General features: G+C 44.8%; 1 long non-coding RNA gene across 7 annotated transcripts; it reads left to right on the forward strand.

Annotated features, from left to right (window-relative positions):
• Positions 1 to 360: 360 nt before the first annotated feature.
• On the forward strand, positions 361 to 15,699 carry LOC123782977 (uncharacterized). Of its 7 annotated transcripts, none has more exons than XR_015724856.1 (5): positions 361 to 2,728; positions 10,012 to 10,103; positions 11,649 to 13,137; positions 13,222 to 14,239; positions 14,900 to 15,699. It is a non-coding gene; the product is annotated as an uncharacterized LOC123782977 (long non-coding RNA). The 7 variants fall into 7 exon arrangements; XR_015724853.1 differs by having other exon boundaries at positions 11,649 to 11,778; positions 13,001 to 13,137; positions 13,222 to 15,699; XR_006777086.2 differs by having other exon boundaries at positions 361 to 1,621; positions 2,616 to 2,728; positions 13,222 to 15,699.
• Positions 15,700 to 17,223: the final 1,524 nt, after the last annotated feature.

Here is a 17,223-nt window from a genome sequence, read left to right on the forward strand (position 1 = left end):
CGCGAGTCTCTGAGGTATACGATGGCTGCTGAGCACCAGACACTGTCCCCTTGCTGAAAACCTTGCTCAGAAGTCCCAGACCACACTTTTGCTTGTATTTCATTGTCTGCACTGTAACCATTTGTTCACAAATGGCTGCAGGGGGGCTGGGAATTGTCTTTAATTCTGGGTGGCACTGGCTGACTTACATAATGGGATTCTGTTAGTGAAGAAGAAGAAGGAAGTAAATACAGAGAGACAGCAAGGGAGTTAGGCTCTGGAGGAAGACAGCCCCTATCCCACTTAGCAGCCCTTCCCCAGTTACAGGCTGGGCCCAACTCTTAGCCGAAGGGCCATGCGGGTCACAGGCTGCTGTGGGCCTGGATATGCGTGGCCCAGGCCCGCAATCCCTTCCCCAGCTCCCCAGCTCCTAGATCAGACCCCCCTGGATGTACATTCTGACTTGAGGTCATAAGGGTCTGCTAAGTGTTGCAGAAACTGTTGCTCTTCGAATATCAAGTGCGTTGCTGTAGACGAACAGAAGTTGCTGATGGGAAGTTAGAGATCAGCTGGACCCATGATTTTCAAGTGCTTTCAGCAATGGCAGCATTTCTTTCATTGCATGCTGAACATGTAGCCCAGTGTGAAGATGGGGTCAAAGTCGAGCTGCTTCTCTTAGAGATGGGGGTGCAGGTAGGGCTGGCACTCAGCCCTGCTCCCTCTTGTCTCTCATCTCCCATGCCGGCTTCCACGCTCCCCGCACAGAAATGCTCGAGCTTTCTGGTGTCTTGTTCGGATCAGCTCTTCTGGTCCAGGTCCATTGTTTTGCTGATGAGAACGCCAGGCCCAAGGAGGTTGTGACTGGACAGAGCTCACACCAGGCATGTTTTGTCCTTGCTGGTGTGTGTGTGGTGTCGGAGTTAGTGGGGCTCACTGGGGGTGCAGATCTGAGACAAGCAAAGTCCTAATGCTCTGTTGACATGGAAGTTGTCAGTACGTGGCCACAACTGGCCGAGACCTTTCTGTGTATTACAGAGGCCGTCATTCTGTCTGATGGAGCCAGTGGGAACTGGGATCGTGCGGTTGACCCTGGCTATTGATTTGGTAGGGTTTTGTTTTGTTTTGTTTTGTTTTTTGGTAGTTGGAACAGCAGATTTCTAATCCCTTTGATGGATTTAGAGGCCTAGGGTAGGCTGTACTTTAATTCGTAGTAGGGTAAGAAAGAGGCATGTTAACAGCAGGCAGGAGAGTTCCTCTTAGGGAGAGAACTGTCTTTGTTTAGGAAAACGGGATTATCAGCCTTTAAGATCAGCCGCTGGAGGAGGAAGGAGGGCGCAAGGCTCCGGGTTAATTGTTAGCTCCAGGCTCTTCCCTTGGCCCCTCCACCCCCCTCTGCCCATAGGCTCCACTCTCTCTGCTCTGAGTTTCATTTGCTGGTAACTTGGGCTTTCTCTTGGCTCTATTGTGGCTGCCCGCCATCTTTCGTCATCCTGACTTTTTGGGTTTGACTTCCTCTGCGAATTGCTACTTTTCCTATAAGCTTTTCTTAATTTGGATTCCTGAGAATGTGAGTGGATACAACCTGTTTCTCTTTTTCATCAAGGCCTGGGTCAAAGGCCAACCTAAGGATGGCTGTCTTTAGGTGGGTGCCCACGTGGACTTCTCAGCAATGGCCGACAGAGTGAGAGGTGCCGTGGCCGCAGAGCAGCTGCTCCTTCAGCCATGGTGACTGGAGGGGCCAGGATCCTTCATAAGGGGGAATAGTCCCCATGAACGCTATTCTTAGTGTATGGCTGAGATGAAGCTAGTATCCTATTGTACTCAATTCAATTGTTGTTGTTGTTTTTTAAAGGTTTATTTATTTGAGAGAGAGAGTGGAGGGGAGGGGCAGAGGGAGAGGCAGAGTCTTCGGCAAACTCCCTGCTGAGTGCAGAGCCCGATGTGGGGCTCGATCCCAGGACCCCAAGATCGTGACCCGAGCCGAAATCAAGACTTGCTCGCTCAGCCCCCTGCACCGCCCAGGTGCCTCTGGATTCAATTGTTTAGCACCCTGCTAGTCTGCTTATGTGCAGCCGTAAGTAAAATCCTCTACTGCATTTATTTTCTGATCACTGACTTCCTCAAAATGTCTTTCTAAGCATCTGGTTGCATGTGGTGCCAGGGTAGTGGTTTTGCAGAAAGCATTAGGGTCTTTTGCTGTGTGTGAGTGCCGACTGTTCTGAGGATGCTGGTCAGAGAGGACTCCTTCTCTTTGCCAGGCCCTACTTAATGTATTGGGTGTTGTATAAAACAGGGAGTTAGGGGGCTCCTGGCTGGCTCAGTGAGTTAAACGTCTGCCTTCAGCTCAGGTCATGACCCCAGGGTCCTGGGATCGAGTCCCACATCGGGTTCCCTGCTCAGCGGGGAGTCTGCTTCTCCCTCTCCCTCTCCCCTTACCCTCTTGCTTGTGCTCTCTCTCACTCTCAAATAAATAAATAAAATCTTAAAAAAAAATTAAGCAGGGAGCTAGGAACTCAGAAATATCTGACAAGTATTAGGCAAAAGAATTTTCCCAGGTCCCTTTTATTTTTCATTCAAGATAAGTTAGAGTAAGACCCTAGTCCCCTCTTATCCTCTTTCATTTTCTGTGGTTTCAGTTACCCACGGTCGACTATGATCTGGAAGATGACCCTCCTTCTGACATACTGTCGGGTCAGCAGAAGCCTAATGCCACAGCGCCTACGTCTTTCGCCTCCCTTCATCTCACCACGTAGGCATTTTATTACCTCACATCATCACAAGATGAGGAGTAGAGGACAATAAGATGTTTTGAGAGAGAGACACCACATTCACATAACTTTATCACAGTTTATTGTTGTAATTATTCTATTTTATTAATTCTTGTTGCTCATCTCTTATGGTGCCTCATTTATAAATTAAATTCTCCTATAGGATGAATGTATAGGAGAAAACAGAGTATGCATAGGGATCCGTGCCATCTGTGGTTTCAGGCGTCCACGAGGGGTCTTGGACGGTCCCCTCAGATAAGGGGGATTACTACTGTAATCAGATACTAACTGGAACACTTCCTCCGCCCTTTGCAAGCAAGCATTCTTTCTTTTGACTCAAACACCTGAGTGGTGGAGGCCCTCCCTGCCAGAAGTGGGTGTCCCTGGAAGCAGAAGCACCGTGGGCCACTTCAGGGCAGAAACTAGTAGAATTAGTTTGCGAGTCCTCATTGTCCTGCCTTGGTGACTGGGAGAGTATATGTTGACACAGCCTCTGTCAGCCTCCATCTGTGAGTCGCTCCCATGAACAAAGACTGTTTTGTTGGGTAAGCACTGACATTTTCATATGGTTTGTTAGCACAGCAGAACTCAGCCTGTCCACTAACACAATATCCAATTACAACTTCTCCTTTCTCATTGGGATGCTGAGAGGTGTCCAAATGGTTTTTCAGAGTAGCTGTACCATTTTACATTATCACCGGCAATGTGTGAGTGACAGTTTCTCCATATCCTCACTAGCATTTGGTGTTATCACTTTTTTTGGTCATTCTAATCGATGTGGAGTGATATCACAATATGGTTTTAATTTGTACTTCCCTAATTGCTAGTGATGTTGAATATCTTCTCTTGTGCTTATTTGCCATCTGTATCCTCTTTGGTGAAATGTGTCTTCATATTTTTTGACTATTTTCTAATTGACTTGTGTATTTTTTAATGTTAAGTTCTTCATATATTCTAGATACTAGGTTTTTTGGTCAGTTGTATGCTTTGCAAATATTTTCTCTCAGGCTAGAGCTTGTCTTTTCACCCTCTTAACAAGGTCTTTCACAGAGCGAAAGTTTTTAGTTTTGATGAAAAATGTTAAAAATGTATAATTTTTTTCTGTTTATGGATCATGCTTTTAGAGTCAAGTCTAAGAACTGTTTGCTTAGCTCTAGATCCTGACGATTTTCTCCTATCGTTATGTTTTACATTTTTTACATTTAAGTCTATGATCCATTTTGAGTTACTTTTTTTTATAAGGTATGACACTTCGATCATGGTTCTTTTTTTTTTTTCTGGGAGTCCAAATGCTGATGTGTCCAAATGTTCCAGCAGCATTTGTCGAAAAGGCCATCCTTCCCACTGAATTGGTTTTGCACCTTTGTCAAAAATCAGTTGGGCATATTTGTATGAGTTTATTTCTGAGTTCTCTATTTTGGTCTATTGATCTGTAAGTCTGTGCTTCTGCCAATACCACAGAATTTTGATTACTGTAGCTATATTATAAGTCTTCAAATTGGGTAGACTGATTCCTCCAACTTTATTCTTCTTTTTCAAATTTGTGTTGGTTCTTCAAGTTTGCCTTTCTGTATAAAGTTTAGAGTCACTTTATCTATACTTACAAAAACTCTTGCAGGGATTTTGACAGGTATTATGATAAATCTGTATATTAATTTGGGGAGAATTGACATCTCTACTGGGTTGATTCTTCTAACCCATAAACATGGTATATTTCTCTCTAGAGTTAGGTCTTTTAACAATTTCTTTCGTCAGTGTTGTGTTGTTTTCAACATATAATTCCTGTGTATGTTTCATTAGATTTCACCTAAATGTTTCATTAAAATTTTTTTCATTATGATAAAAGATACATAACATAAAATTTACCATTTTAAGTATATATTTTATTGGCATTAAGGGCACTCACAATGTTGTGTAACTTCAACCACTATCTATTTTGAGAACTTTTTAAAATCATCTCAAACTGAAACCCTTAGCCATTAAACAGTTATCCCCCATGTCCCCAATCCTCTAGCCCCTAACAACCCCACCCTTCTATTTTCTATTTCTATGAACTTGACTATCTAGGTACCTCATGTAAGTGGACTCAAACGATATTTTTCTTTTTGTGACTGGTTTATTTCACTTCACATAATGTCTTCAAGATTCATCCGTATGGTAGCAAATGTCAATATTTCCTTCCGCATTTAAGACCGAATGGTATTCCATTGCATGCGTATATGGCATTTTGTTTATCTGTGCATTGATAGACACTGGGTTGTTCCACAAATTGGCTATCGTGAATAATGCTGCTATGAATATGTGTGCAAAAAATATCTGTTCAAATTATTGCTTTCATTTCTTTTGGTTATATACCCAGAAGTGGAATTTCTGGAACACGTAGTAATTCTAGGTTTAACTTTTTGAGGAACCACCAGATTGTTTTCCACAGGGGCTGCACCATTTTATATTCTTACCAGCAGTGCATGTGGGCTCCAATTTCCCCACATCCTTGGTAACGCTTGTTATTTTCTTTCTTTCTTTCTCTTTCTTTTCTTTTCAATAATATTGCAGTTTTGATTTCCCTAGTGATTGGTGACCTTGAGTACCTTTTCATGTGTTTATTGACCATTCATTTATCTTTGGAGAAATCCTTCGCCCATTTTTAATCAGGTTATTTGGTTTTGTTATAGAGTTGCAGGAATTCTTTATATATTCTGAATATTAACCCCTTATCATATATACGATTTGCAAATATTTTCTACCATTGAGAGGGTTACCATTCCACTTGTTGACTCTGTCCTTCAATGCATAGAAGTTTTAAAATTTGACGTAGTCCAATTTATTATTTTCTTTTGTTGCCTGTGCTTTTGGTACTGTATTTGAGAAATCAAATCCAATGTCATGAGCTTTCCTCCCGTCTTTTTTCAAAGAGTTTTATGGTTTTTAGCTCTTATATTTATGATACATTTTCAGTCAATTTTTGTATATGCTGTAAGGTTTGGGTTCAGCTTTATTCATCTGCATATGGATATCCAGTTTTCCTAGCACCATTTGTTGTAGACTGCCCTTTCCTCATTGAGTGGTCTTGGCATTCTTGTTGAAAATCATTTGACCATATATGTGAGAGTTTATTTCTGGACCATTCCATTTGTCTATAAGTCTGTCTTTATTATTTTGATTACAGTAGCTTTATAGTAAGTTTTGGAGTTGAAACTTCCAATTACCTCCTCCTCCTCCTCCTCCTCCTCCTCCTCCTCCTCCTCCTCCTTCTTTTTTAAGAGAAAGAGGTTGGGGGAGGGGCAAAGGGAGAGGGAGAAAGAGAGTATTAAGCAGGCTCCATGCCCAGCACATTGCCCTACATGGGGCTTGATCTCATGACCCTGAGATCATGACTTGAGCTGAAATCAAGAGTTGGACGCTTGACCAACGGTCACCCTGGCACCCCCTTCTTCTTTTTTAAGACTGTTTTGTCCTTTGAGATTTCATGTGCATTTTAGTATGGATTTATCTATTTCTGTAGAAATCGTCTTTGGAATATCGATAGTGATTGCAGTGAACTGTAGACTACTTTGGTTAGTGCTGTCATGTTAACAATATTAAGTTTGCAATCTGTGAACACTGGATATGTTTCCATTAGTTTGTATCTCTTTAATTTCTTGTAGCAGCATTTTGTGGTTTTCAGCATACAGCTCTTTGGCCTCTTTGGTTAAGTTTATCCCTAAGCATTTTATTTTCTTTTATTTTTTGATACAACAGGAAATGGAATTATTTTTTGAATTTCCTTTTCTAATGGTTAATTGTTAATATATAAGAATGCAAGTGATTTTTGTGTGTTGGTTTTGTATCCTGCAACTTTGCTGAGTTCATTTATTCTAACAATTTGAGAGAGAGAGAGAGTGTGTGTGTGTGGTGTATAATCTTTAGGGTTTTCTGCCTATAAGATCGTGTCATGTGCTGAGGGAGGTCATTTTACTTCGTGTTTTCTAATTTGGATGCTTTTTATTTCTTTTTCTTATTTCTTCTTTAATTGCTCTAGAAGAAAACAATTTCCAGCTTAAATTATGTATGAAAAGTCTTTCACACTCTGAGGAGATTCCTGGTGCATGATGCAGCCTCCTGGGCTTTCACTGACTCCCTCCTTTATGTCCATGGTGTCTGCGCTCCGTGGACTCCTGCCAAATGGTGCCATCACTTCCAAAGTGACTCTCCCTCCTGGACTTGATTCCCCGAAACCTCCATTCTCAGCGAGATACTAGGACAAGAGCATGGGATTGAACTGTTTGGCCGTAAGCAGTAAACTGCAGATTGCCCACTTCTGCTCGCCAAAGGCTTTCGTGTTTTAAAGAAGGCATTCTGTTTGCCTGATAGGAGTTTCCCTAACAGATGGAGTCTCAGACATTGTGCTACATCTTGGGTGGTGTGGAAGTTTCCTGGTTGTCTTCCAGGGAAGGTTTGGTTTTGGTATCTCAGAAAAGCACTTTTGTTCAGCTTCTCACTTCTTCAGTCATTTCTCTCCAGGAATATTCCCCCAGGGGCATCTCTGGCAGATCCTCAAGCTTAGAACTTGCATTGTTCTTGGTTTGTTCTTTGACCTTTCCTTTGGATTGGTTTGAGAAAGTCTCCCAGGTGCCATCTTTCTCCACATTTCTCCCTATCCCTGAGGTCCAACCTGGGAAAGCCCTCTTCAGCTTTGGCTGCAGATCCACCATAGATGAGTTCCGTTGGAAATGGAATGGGGAAGAGTGGTGCCCTTAAATGAGAATTTGGAACCCCATGGGAGGGTGGAGCCTGCTAGTTACTCTCAACTGACCCTCTCTGCACATTTACCTGAACTCCATGCAAATGTTTGGTCTTCAGAATTTCTTGCCTAATTAACTTGGCCATTTGTTTGCAACTTAAAAAAACATGCAAAACCATTTATTATTACAGATAGATATAAATATTAATATCAACCACTATTAAACAGCCATTTGGTCCAAACACCATGCTGGACACCTGCTTTCTTTTTAATATTTAACTATATATGTAGTTGCGTTATTGTACCCATTCTACTAATGAGAAAAGAGGCTCATTTAAGATTAAGTTTCCTGCCTAAGGTCACAGTGGTAAGTGTAGAGAAGAGTCACGTTTGACTGAATCTACATTCACATGCGTTCCCTTAAATGCCTACCTTGTGTTTTTTGCTCTGATTTAAACTTGGGGAGCAGGAAGCAAGAGAAAGAGCGGGAGAACCCTGACTGAGTAATTTACTCTGCCTTGGAACTCTCGCTGAGTTCCTAATAATCCATATTTGAGTGTGATGCAAAATATGATTTTTTTATCCAATCTAACTGCATGGTTATGAAGTTAGCTACACAGCTATATTTTAAAACTTTTCCCTCTTAGGGACATCAATACGTCTTGTTTAACCTCATAACATTTTTGTAATGATAAATTAAATTGTGCATTGCTAAGAGCTTTGGATTTTTCAGTGGGAAAAGCACTTCACAAATGCAAATTATTATGAGTATCATTCCCTTTTCTGTTGCTGACTCTGCCCTTGGGCAAGTGATGCCACCTTTATTTGCTTCCAGTTCTCATCTGTAGAGCAGAGATAATAGAGACTGCCTCTGCAGGTGGGGACTGTAAAATGAAAGGTAGACGATAAATGAGGGTACGCACCTCAGAACACCTAATTTTGTTATTTGAGTCCATTGAGATTAATATCAGTTCTAAACAAATGTAAGTTTCCTGGACACAAATCATAACCATTATACCTTGGACAATTCTGGGTACACTGTTGGTACTTAGAAATATTGATAAGACTAAAATGTATATAGTTAGAACATTTAATACAGAAATCAAGAACAGCATATTTAAAGGGTTTAGGTTCATTGCATGAACTTTGTGCAAGCAAACATTAACAACAGACCTGCATATCTTTTATAATTATAGTCTCCTGGGAAGCACTGTTACCATGCCCATTTTAGAGAAGGAAGAACTGAGCCCCAGGGTACAGGGCTTCAAGAATCTTCCCAAGGCTATGCAACCCTTTTGGTAATATCTGCCATTAACATTGCACTGTGGCCACCTGTGTCAAGTGCTAGGGATATAAGGCAGAGCAGAAAAAAGAGAAGACACAATCTCTGTCCTCAAGGAGTCCACAGCCCGATGGGGGGATGGATATTAATTAAAAATACTCAAATAAAATGTAGAATTACTAATGTGATTGGTTACCGAAGGAAGTACAGGGAGATGGGAGTGGGTAACTGATGTACTCCTGGAGATGGGAGTGGGGGAGGCTTTCCTAAGGAGGGGGATGGAGGTGAGATGGAAAAGAAGAGTAACCAAGGCCGAGAGCAGGAGGGTGGGAGAACCTTTCGTAGGCAGGGGAAGCCACCTGGGAAGGGACCTGTCTGGTTAGAGGGGCTGAAAGAAGCCCAGTGTGTTCAGAGTACCTAAAATAAGGGATGTGGTGATAAGGTGAGGCCCGGTAGGCTGGGTCTGTTCCCCACAGGGACGGGACTCCCCAGGCCCTGTTAGAGATTTTGGTCTTTATCTTCCAGATAATAAGAAGAAACTGTTATTAGAATAAAGAGAAAAATGCTTATAAAATGAAATCTCGCCCTTTGTGACAACATGGAGGAACGTCGAGGGCGTTATGCCTCAGACAGAGAAAGACAAATACCATCTGATGTCACTGACGTGTGGAATAAAGACAGCAAGTCCGTAGATACAGAGAACTGATTAGGGGTTACCAAGGCAGGGGGAGGCGCGTTTGTGAAATGGGTGAAGGGAATGAAAAGGAACAAACTGCCAGTTATAAAATAAGTCCTGGGGATGTGATATACAGCACGGTGACTATGGTTAATCACACCGTATTGCACATTTGAAAGTTGCTAAGAGAATAGATTTTATTTTAAAGATTTATTTATTTATTTGAGGGGAGGGAGGGGCAGAGAGTCTTAAGCAGACTCTGCATGGAGCACAGAGCCCGATGTGGGGCTTAATATCACAGTGCTGAGATCATGACCTGAGCTGAAACCAAGTCAGCTGCCCCGAGGGTAGACTTTAAAAGTTCTTATCACAAGGAACAAAAAAGTGTTTTGTAACTATGTACGGTGATGGATATTAACTAGACTTATCATGGAGATCATACCAAGACTGACTCATCACATTGTACACCTGAAACTGACATAATGTCCTATGTCTGTGTGTGTGTGTGTGTGTGTGTGTGTGTGAGTAAAATGTGCTCATACAGATCTATGTTCTGAAAAGATGACTATGGTTCTGTTATCCACAGTGGAATGGAGGGAATCGGTGCAGAAAGGCACATGAAGGAGGTGTTTATAACAGGCGAGACATGATTGCAACTTGGACCAGGGTGGAATATGTGTAAGTGGCAAGAAGCGAACTATTTCAAAAGCTGTTTAGGTAACAAACTCAACTGGACTTGGTTACAGGTCGAACACGCTTCCCATGGAAAGGAAGGGAGGGGTCCAAAACCACTTTCAGATTTCTGGTGTGTCCAGGAGGATGAATTGAGAATGGAAACCCATGAGGAGATTGAGTTTGGGGTGAAAGAGCAAAGTGTTACCTTAGATGTATCATTTTGAGATTGTCAGGGTGTCAGGTGTCCGCTGGTGGGCAGGTGTGAGCTCAGAGGAGAGGCTGGAGAGGAAAACATGAATCACTTGTACATTGGTGGTAACTGCAGGCCATGGCCTCAGATAATGGCTTTTACCTAATTCTAGTCTTATGTCCTGGCTTCAGTGGATACATTTTAAAAGCCCCAGCTTCCTTTGTTTTATCTCTTCTGTTACTTTGTTTTCTTTTTCGTAAGGGCATCTCTCCTGAGCTTCCGTTCAGATTTGTAGATGGCTTCCAGTGAATCCAATTAATCTTGCCATTGCTTAGCCTTTAGAAGGGAAAGAGGGAGATGGGTCAAAGAAAGGGAGGGGACTGGGGTGGGAAGAGAAAGACTGAAGGAGGACCAAGAAAAGGAAGTCTGGTTCTCTGGGGGAGGGGACCACAACACCTTCAATCCATCAGTCTGGGCTTGATAACTCCTTAGCTCTGGTCATGCCGGGGGTTGCTTCTCCACCTTGCAGCCTCCTTCCAAGCCAAAGGCTCTGCATCCCTCCATGTTGCTTCCTGGTAGTCCTAGGAAAGTTCTGTCCCTGATCAGTTGACAGGTGTTGTGAGGGTCTGGGATGGCCTTGCCCATGTTGGGGTCAGGATATGCCTGGTGGGGCAGGGTCCCAGGCTGAGTTAGCCAGGCAGGTGTCTGGATGGACAAGTTGACACCGAGAACCAACCTGATGGCTTGGCCTGGAAGGCAGGAGGAGGATGGAAAGCAGGGGGCCTTCCCTGGAGCAGGTCAGGTGGGGTAAGATGACAGACTAGGAAGAGAAATGGCCCACAGGGTGGGAGAAGAGGGCAGGAAGAAAATTATCAACAGAAGGGGAAGGCAGGGCCCAAATGGTAGGGTTTCAGCCAGGACCAGGACTCACTGGAAAAAGCAGATCTCCAAGGAGAGCTCCTATTGGGTGTGCCCATTGACCTGGACTTCCTGATCTTAGATGGGCAGGACTGAGGAAGGGGTGGAGCCTGGCTTCATGGGGACTGTGGTGCCATCTCCTTTGGTTCTTGATTAAAAGGAATTACATGAAAATGCTAATCTTAGTGATCTTTAAGAATGTAGTTTTTTTTTTTTATAAGCCTGTCACTGAGCAGACCTAAAAGAAAGTAGTAAAATCAGAAGCCCAGATAGTGTGAAAGATTAGGAAGCTGTCGGTAACTTCATTATATTTCAATGTTTTTAACACAAGCTTGTGCATTATCAACCTCTTTTACTAGCTGCGTTCCTCATGTGGGAGGTTTTAAAGAACTGGCTTCTGGTAATGTTCCCTATTCTAAAATATTTATGTTTAAAAGCAGAAAAAGCATCGAGATGATTATAGTCTTTAGCAGCACGATGGAGTCGCCGCGAGTGATTTGAAGTGATGTGAATGACTCCTGGTAGGCTGCTGAGTTTCAAACCTCATTCCAGCGTCCTCAGCTCAATCTGGTGAGCAACAACAGGGAAGAGGGGACAGGAAATCTGACCCCACTTACTATCGCCTGTGGGGGCACAGTAAATGTGCGCCCGTGGGATCGCAACTGCTTTTCACAAGCCCGTGAAGGACACGCCGTTACCCTCATCCCGTCGATGTGGAAATCGAGGCTCTGGGAGGAGCCAGGATCCCAGGCACATAAAGATTTAGCTGCCAGCATTCAAGTTGGAACCCAGATCTTTTGACCTGGTATCCCGAGTCCTTCCATGCCATCTTCCTTTTGTTCTTTGTGTTTATTACTTATTCACCCCTGACCTTTTCCCTTTAAGACAATTTGAAATGGCTCAGAGGTAAATGGCAGTCTTAAATTTCACGAAATAGTCCTTCTTATTTTCTTTCCCCCCAAATCAGGAAAAAGGAGAAAGGGTTCCTATGGGCAGCCACCCTGCTGGCCCCACCTCTCCTCTGTCTAGGCAGCCTCTTTACCTCCCAGTGGCTTCTTGTCGCCCCAGATTGCGACTCATGACGCAGCGGTGCGGACCCCACTGCCAGGCACTGTGTGGGCGCCTCTGCGGCGTCCTTCATCCAGTCTGATTAGATCGGATTATGTGGGAGAAATCTTTGCTGACATAACAAGAGCAGCATCTGATATTATCTTCAGCTCCTTCTTGGTTTTTGTTTTTTAAAAAGGCATTAAGACCCGCCCATATTTAACGGGCTGTGGCAGAGAAGGGAGGAGCGGGCAAGCCAGCGTGTACACCGCTGACATTCCCAGTGTGTCTGGGAGACTAAAGTCTTTGAGAAGCCCCCGCCCCAGTCCTCCCTTCCTTTCCTCTTCCACTCAGTTACTTCTCTCTTCAATCCATTCCCTTCCTGTTCCTTTTTCTTCTCTTTCCTTTTTTTGCTGCTGATCACAAGCTTCATTTTCAGAGTCACGTAATTTAAAATCAAGTCTCTGTAAATTGTAACATGCTCCATTGCGGTCCAAATCCAAGCCAGAGCACAGTTAAGGGAGGTAAGACCTGTCCGTACCAAGATGCCACTTGTCCTTTGGAGACATGATCAGCATTTCCTTCTTAGAACACTTCACAAGCAACTTCCACAATGTTTTTATACAGTAAGGATTGCCATCCTTGCTTTGCAGATGCGATGAAGTAAGAGATAGCTGACCCAAGGCTCTACAGAGCAGAACATCAGCTGAGAATAAAGGATACGACCTGTGACTTCTCCTTGCAGATCTCAGACAGTAGAGGTTTCATGGGAGCTCGCACAACGTGTGTGACTATGGACCAGTGTCCCCTGAAGACCAGCCGGATGGAGCGGTGTCTCCTAAGGCTCTCTGCCATGAAACACAGTCCTCCTGTGGTTAACAGGTGAGCAACGAAAAAGAGTTCCACATTCATACGAGCTTAGGAAATTCTGGGCTTCCTGAAGTTAAACAGGTCTCCTTTCTACAGAATTCCCTAGCATCTTTAACATGAAGATGTGCACTGAGAATCCGCCCGAGGAGTTCCACAGACTGCTGCGTCTCTCCACAGGGCGCCCTCCGCCCACCCCACTGTCCTCTTAGCATCCCGCGGATGGTCTCTGCGGCACAACTTAGAGGACTATGTATTGACACTTCTCAAAGTCAATGGTTTCTTATCATCACTAGTACGTAAAATGGGTATTTAAAAAATGCTTAACCTTGGGGAGAGAGGACTAAGTTTTGATATAGCGGGAGGGGCACATTCCCCTCCCTCCTGCCCTGAGACCCCTCTGTAGCTCTTCCTCCTGGGTGTGCGGATGGGAAGGACGGAACTAAGGAGGGCGGGCCAAGTAAGTAGAAGCTGCTGCTTCGGGTTTGCCTCTCTGACCCTGGTCTTGAGGACACCCGAGCAGGTCTGTTTCTCAGGTATTGCTCGTGGAGCTTGGGAAAGAAGCAACAGGCCCTCCTACCTCATCCGGTGAATAGGGCCATCACTATTTGCAAGGGTAAGTCAAGAAGTCTCCGACAAATAGAGCATGAGCCAAAGCGAAGAGTGTTTACGAGGCAGAGATCCAAGTTCCAGGACGTGGAGGACAGCTGCATGCATTGGCGCGCATCCACAGGGACCAACTGGTGTCTTTTCTAAAAGGAAGCTCTAGTTCAGGCCTCAGCAGGACCAGCCAACTGCTCTCCCCGGTTTCACACTGCTCTCCAAATGCCTGGCTCGCAAGTCCTTCCACGGTGGAGCCTGGAAAATCCCGTTCTACTTCGTGCTGAATGCAAGAGTTGCTCAAACTTGGGGGCATGTGCCCCGAGGCCGTGGTGCGTGCAGTCACAGGACAAACCGCTAACGACTTTACTTGTAGATTAAAAACACATTTTTATATTTTGTAATTATATTAACATATGTCCTAGAGTGAAAAAACTCATGAGTTTTCAAGATGAAATATGAGGCCTCAGTGGAGTTTCGTGGTCCTTTGTGGGCTTTCTCTCTGAAATGGGAACAGGTAAGGCGTTGGCTATCATCTACTATTAGAAGCTCTTGGATGAAAAATGTTGGAATTTTCATATCTAGTCCAATATGCATTTGATAACTGAAGAAACTGAGGCCCAGAAAGATTGAATATCTTGTCCTAATGCCATGCCTGGTAGACGATGTCACCCAATGTTCATTCCCATTCCTCCATCATCCCCCCTTTTTAACTACATAAACCCTAGTTATGTTCAGGGAGGTAGCTAAAAATACTTGCTTTCTCAAAATTCCTTGTACAGAATTCAGTACAGTTTTGTCCAATGGCCCCGCCTAGGGTCCCTCGCTTCTCGGGGCTTGTGGGGTTTTTATACCTAGAGAAACACTGGGAAGCTCTCACTCTCCCCATTGGGCCACCGTTTTATTTCCTCCTATTACTCTGAGCTGTGAGTGTTTTTAACCCTGTAAATATGGCCCCTCTTCTCACATAGAAGCAGTGTCAGAGTTGTCATTTGTCCCCATCCTTGTAGGATGATTCTCTGTAGGTGGTTTCCAGACTCAGGCTCTAATGGACCAAATACAAATGTTTTGTTTTGAAAAAAAAATTTTCGAGAGTTTCTAGAAAGATTTGCTTTCCTGATTCTGATGTCTCCCCTTCCTTTGTGGTTCTTCCTTCATATTTCTGACCAAAATGCAGGTGTGAGGTCTGGAGGTGCTGCAGCCATCTTGTACTAAGAGGTAACAAGCTTAAGGATGAATGCCAACATTCTGGGGATGATGAAAGAGGAAGTTAGAATGACACTTGGCTTCCAACAGATTTGTTGAGCAGCTGCTCCAACCCTGGACTGCCCAGACTCAGACTCTGTGATGTGTGAATACCATTAGCACTGGTTTTTGAAGTCCCTTTAATGAGGTTTCCATTAGACGCAAGTGAATTTCTGACCTATATGCCCAGCCAGCTTGTTTAGACGAGAATTTTGGTGTCTTATAAAAGGTATCTAAGTATGTAAATATACTTATACAGAAATTTGTTTATAACATTTCTAGTTTGTAAAATAGTCAAAGGATTAATAGCATTGATCAATAATAGTATTGATTCCTAATTGACATATCTTTTAATTCATAAGTATTATAATTGTGATTCAATATTTCTTCAAAGAAAATTATTAACAAGTTTGAAATGCTTTGTGTCGTATACGTGGCTTCCTTCACTGGACTCATTCTACCACCTAGACTAAGCCACAAGAGATTCCAGAGAGAATAAAGGGGTTGACACCAGTGAGGTCCCTAAGGTAGGAAAGAAGGCAGCTGGGATGGGGAGTAAATCCCTACCCCCGGCAGGAAGGGCAAGTGGAAATCCTCTGGTTTGGAGCAAAAGGGTAATAACCATCCAGTGTGAGGGTCCTGACTCTTACCTCTTAGACAAATAGCCAGGGGAGATTGTGGTGAATGGTAGACATCTCAGAGAGTCCAAAGGAGAGCAAAGAGAAGAGCCCCCCCCCCCCCGTTCTTTCTAGGGGACTCTGCAACATCACCAAACCCTACTGCAATGTGGGGAGGTCACGGCAATCAAGAAATGATGGGATGATGTGTTAGGGCAGGGGGAGCTGCTCATTTGTGGTTGGAAGGAAACTGCGTGCGGAGAGCTGGGGGAGCTGCGGTGGCAAGGTGCGATGTAACCCCGTAGCAGAGGCTGTGGGGGATGGCCTAAGCCGGGGCTAGCTAGGGTACATGGCTGATGTTGAGAGGTGGCAGAAATGGGGTAGGTCGGTGAGTGGGGCCCTCCAGGTGCAAATTGTGTGAGCAACTGGCCACAGCCTCTCCCCTGCAGACCTGATAGCAAGTGCAATGGGATGCCTAGTGATGGAGCCCAAGGAATGTTCCTAGGGAGGCCTCGGGTCCTGGGAACACACAGGTCACACCTGTGGGCCCAAGGCCTGTCCTCACCAACCTTCAGATCACTGGAATGGTCAGCTTCCCTAACACACTCCCATGGGGGCTAGGGAGAGGGTGGGGGACAAACCCTAAAGATGGGGCATTTACCTCAAAGGAACAGTGACGCTGAGGGAGACAGTTTGAAGCTAACCAGACTGAACTTCCTTTATCTGTTGGACTTGAGTCCTCTTCCCTGGGGCCCTGCCTTTCCTGACTCCCACCGTGAACAGGCGTGGGGGGCCCTGGAGCCAATTCAGAGCAGTTCCAGGAAACAGAGCACCATATTTTTGGGTGTGTGAAGTTTTCACTCCTGTCACGAAGCCTTCCATAACGAGGGACTCTGGCACCAAATAAAATGGAAAGACAAGGAGGAAGGCCGGAAGAGTGAGAGTCCTTTCCCCAGCATCACAGCAGGGCTGGTGGGGGGGCGGAAGCCTGATTCCACATGGTGGACTCAGAAGAGAGCAGTCCCGGAGGTGAGCATGACAGGAGAGCATCGCTGGACCTCTGGGCCTGGCTGCCTCTTCCAAACAAACAGAAGACCACGCTGTACTTGCTGAAAGGCCTGGAGGGAAAAGGTCAAGGCGTCCTGTGCCCTGCTGGGCTTCGAGGGCCTTCATCTGTCTTGGGATGGCAGAGGTGGGAGAGAGGGGAACCGGGGTCCCCACGGCTTGCTCTTCGCATTTCATTTCCACCAAGTGTTCTCGGCCAGCGCTTCTGCTGTCCCAGCCCCAAGCCCTGCATCGCCATGGTAACAATCTTTACCTCCTGGCATTTGCAGTGCGGGTTTTTTTTTTTTTTTTTTTTGGTATTGTTTTGTTTTTTGCAAGGGCCTCTGTTCTTTATTTATCTGTTTCATCTATTGTGTTAGGCCCCCTCACTGTGTGCCTGAGCTTTGTGCCTCTCCCACCTTGGTTCCAGCTCTGACTCTGGCGCCTTCCTGTTGCCTGGACAAGGGGGCCCACAGAGCTTCCCTCGTGCCTCCTGGTGAACACGAAAAACACCACACACAGGCCAGGCGCTGATCTAGCAGGTGTCTGCTGACCTGGGAAGGAGGGGAAGGAGGGGAAGGAGGGGGCAGTGGGG

Source organism: Ursus americanus, chromosome 6 (genome assembly GCF_024610735.1).
Source record: "Ursus americanus isolate L20-20 chromosome 6, mUrsAme1.1.p, whole genome shotgun sequence".
Lineage (NCBI taxonomy): Eukaryota > Metazoa > Chordata > Mammalia > Carnivora > Ursidae > Ursus > Ursus americanus.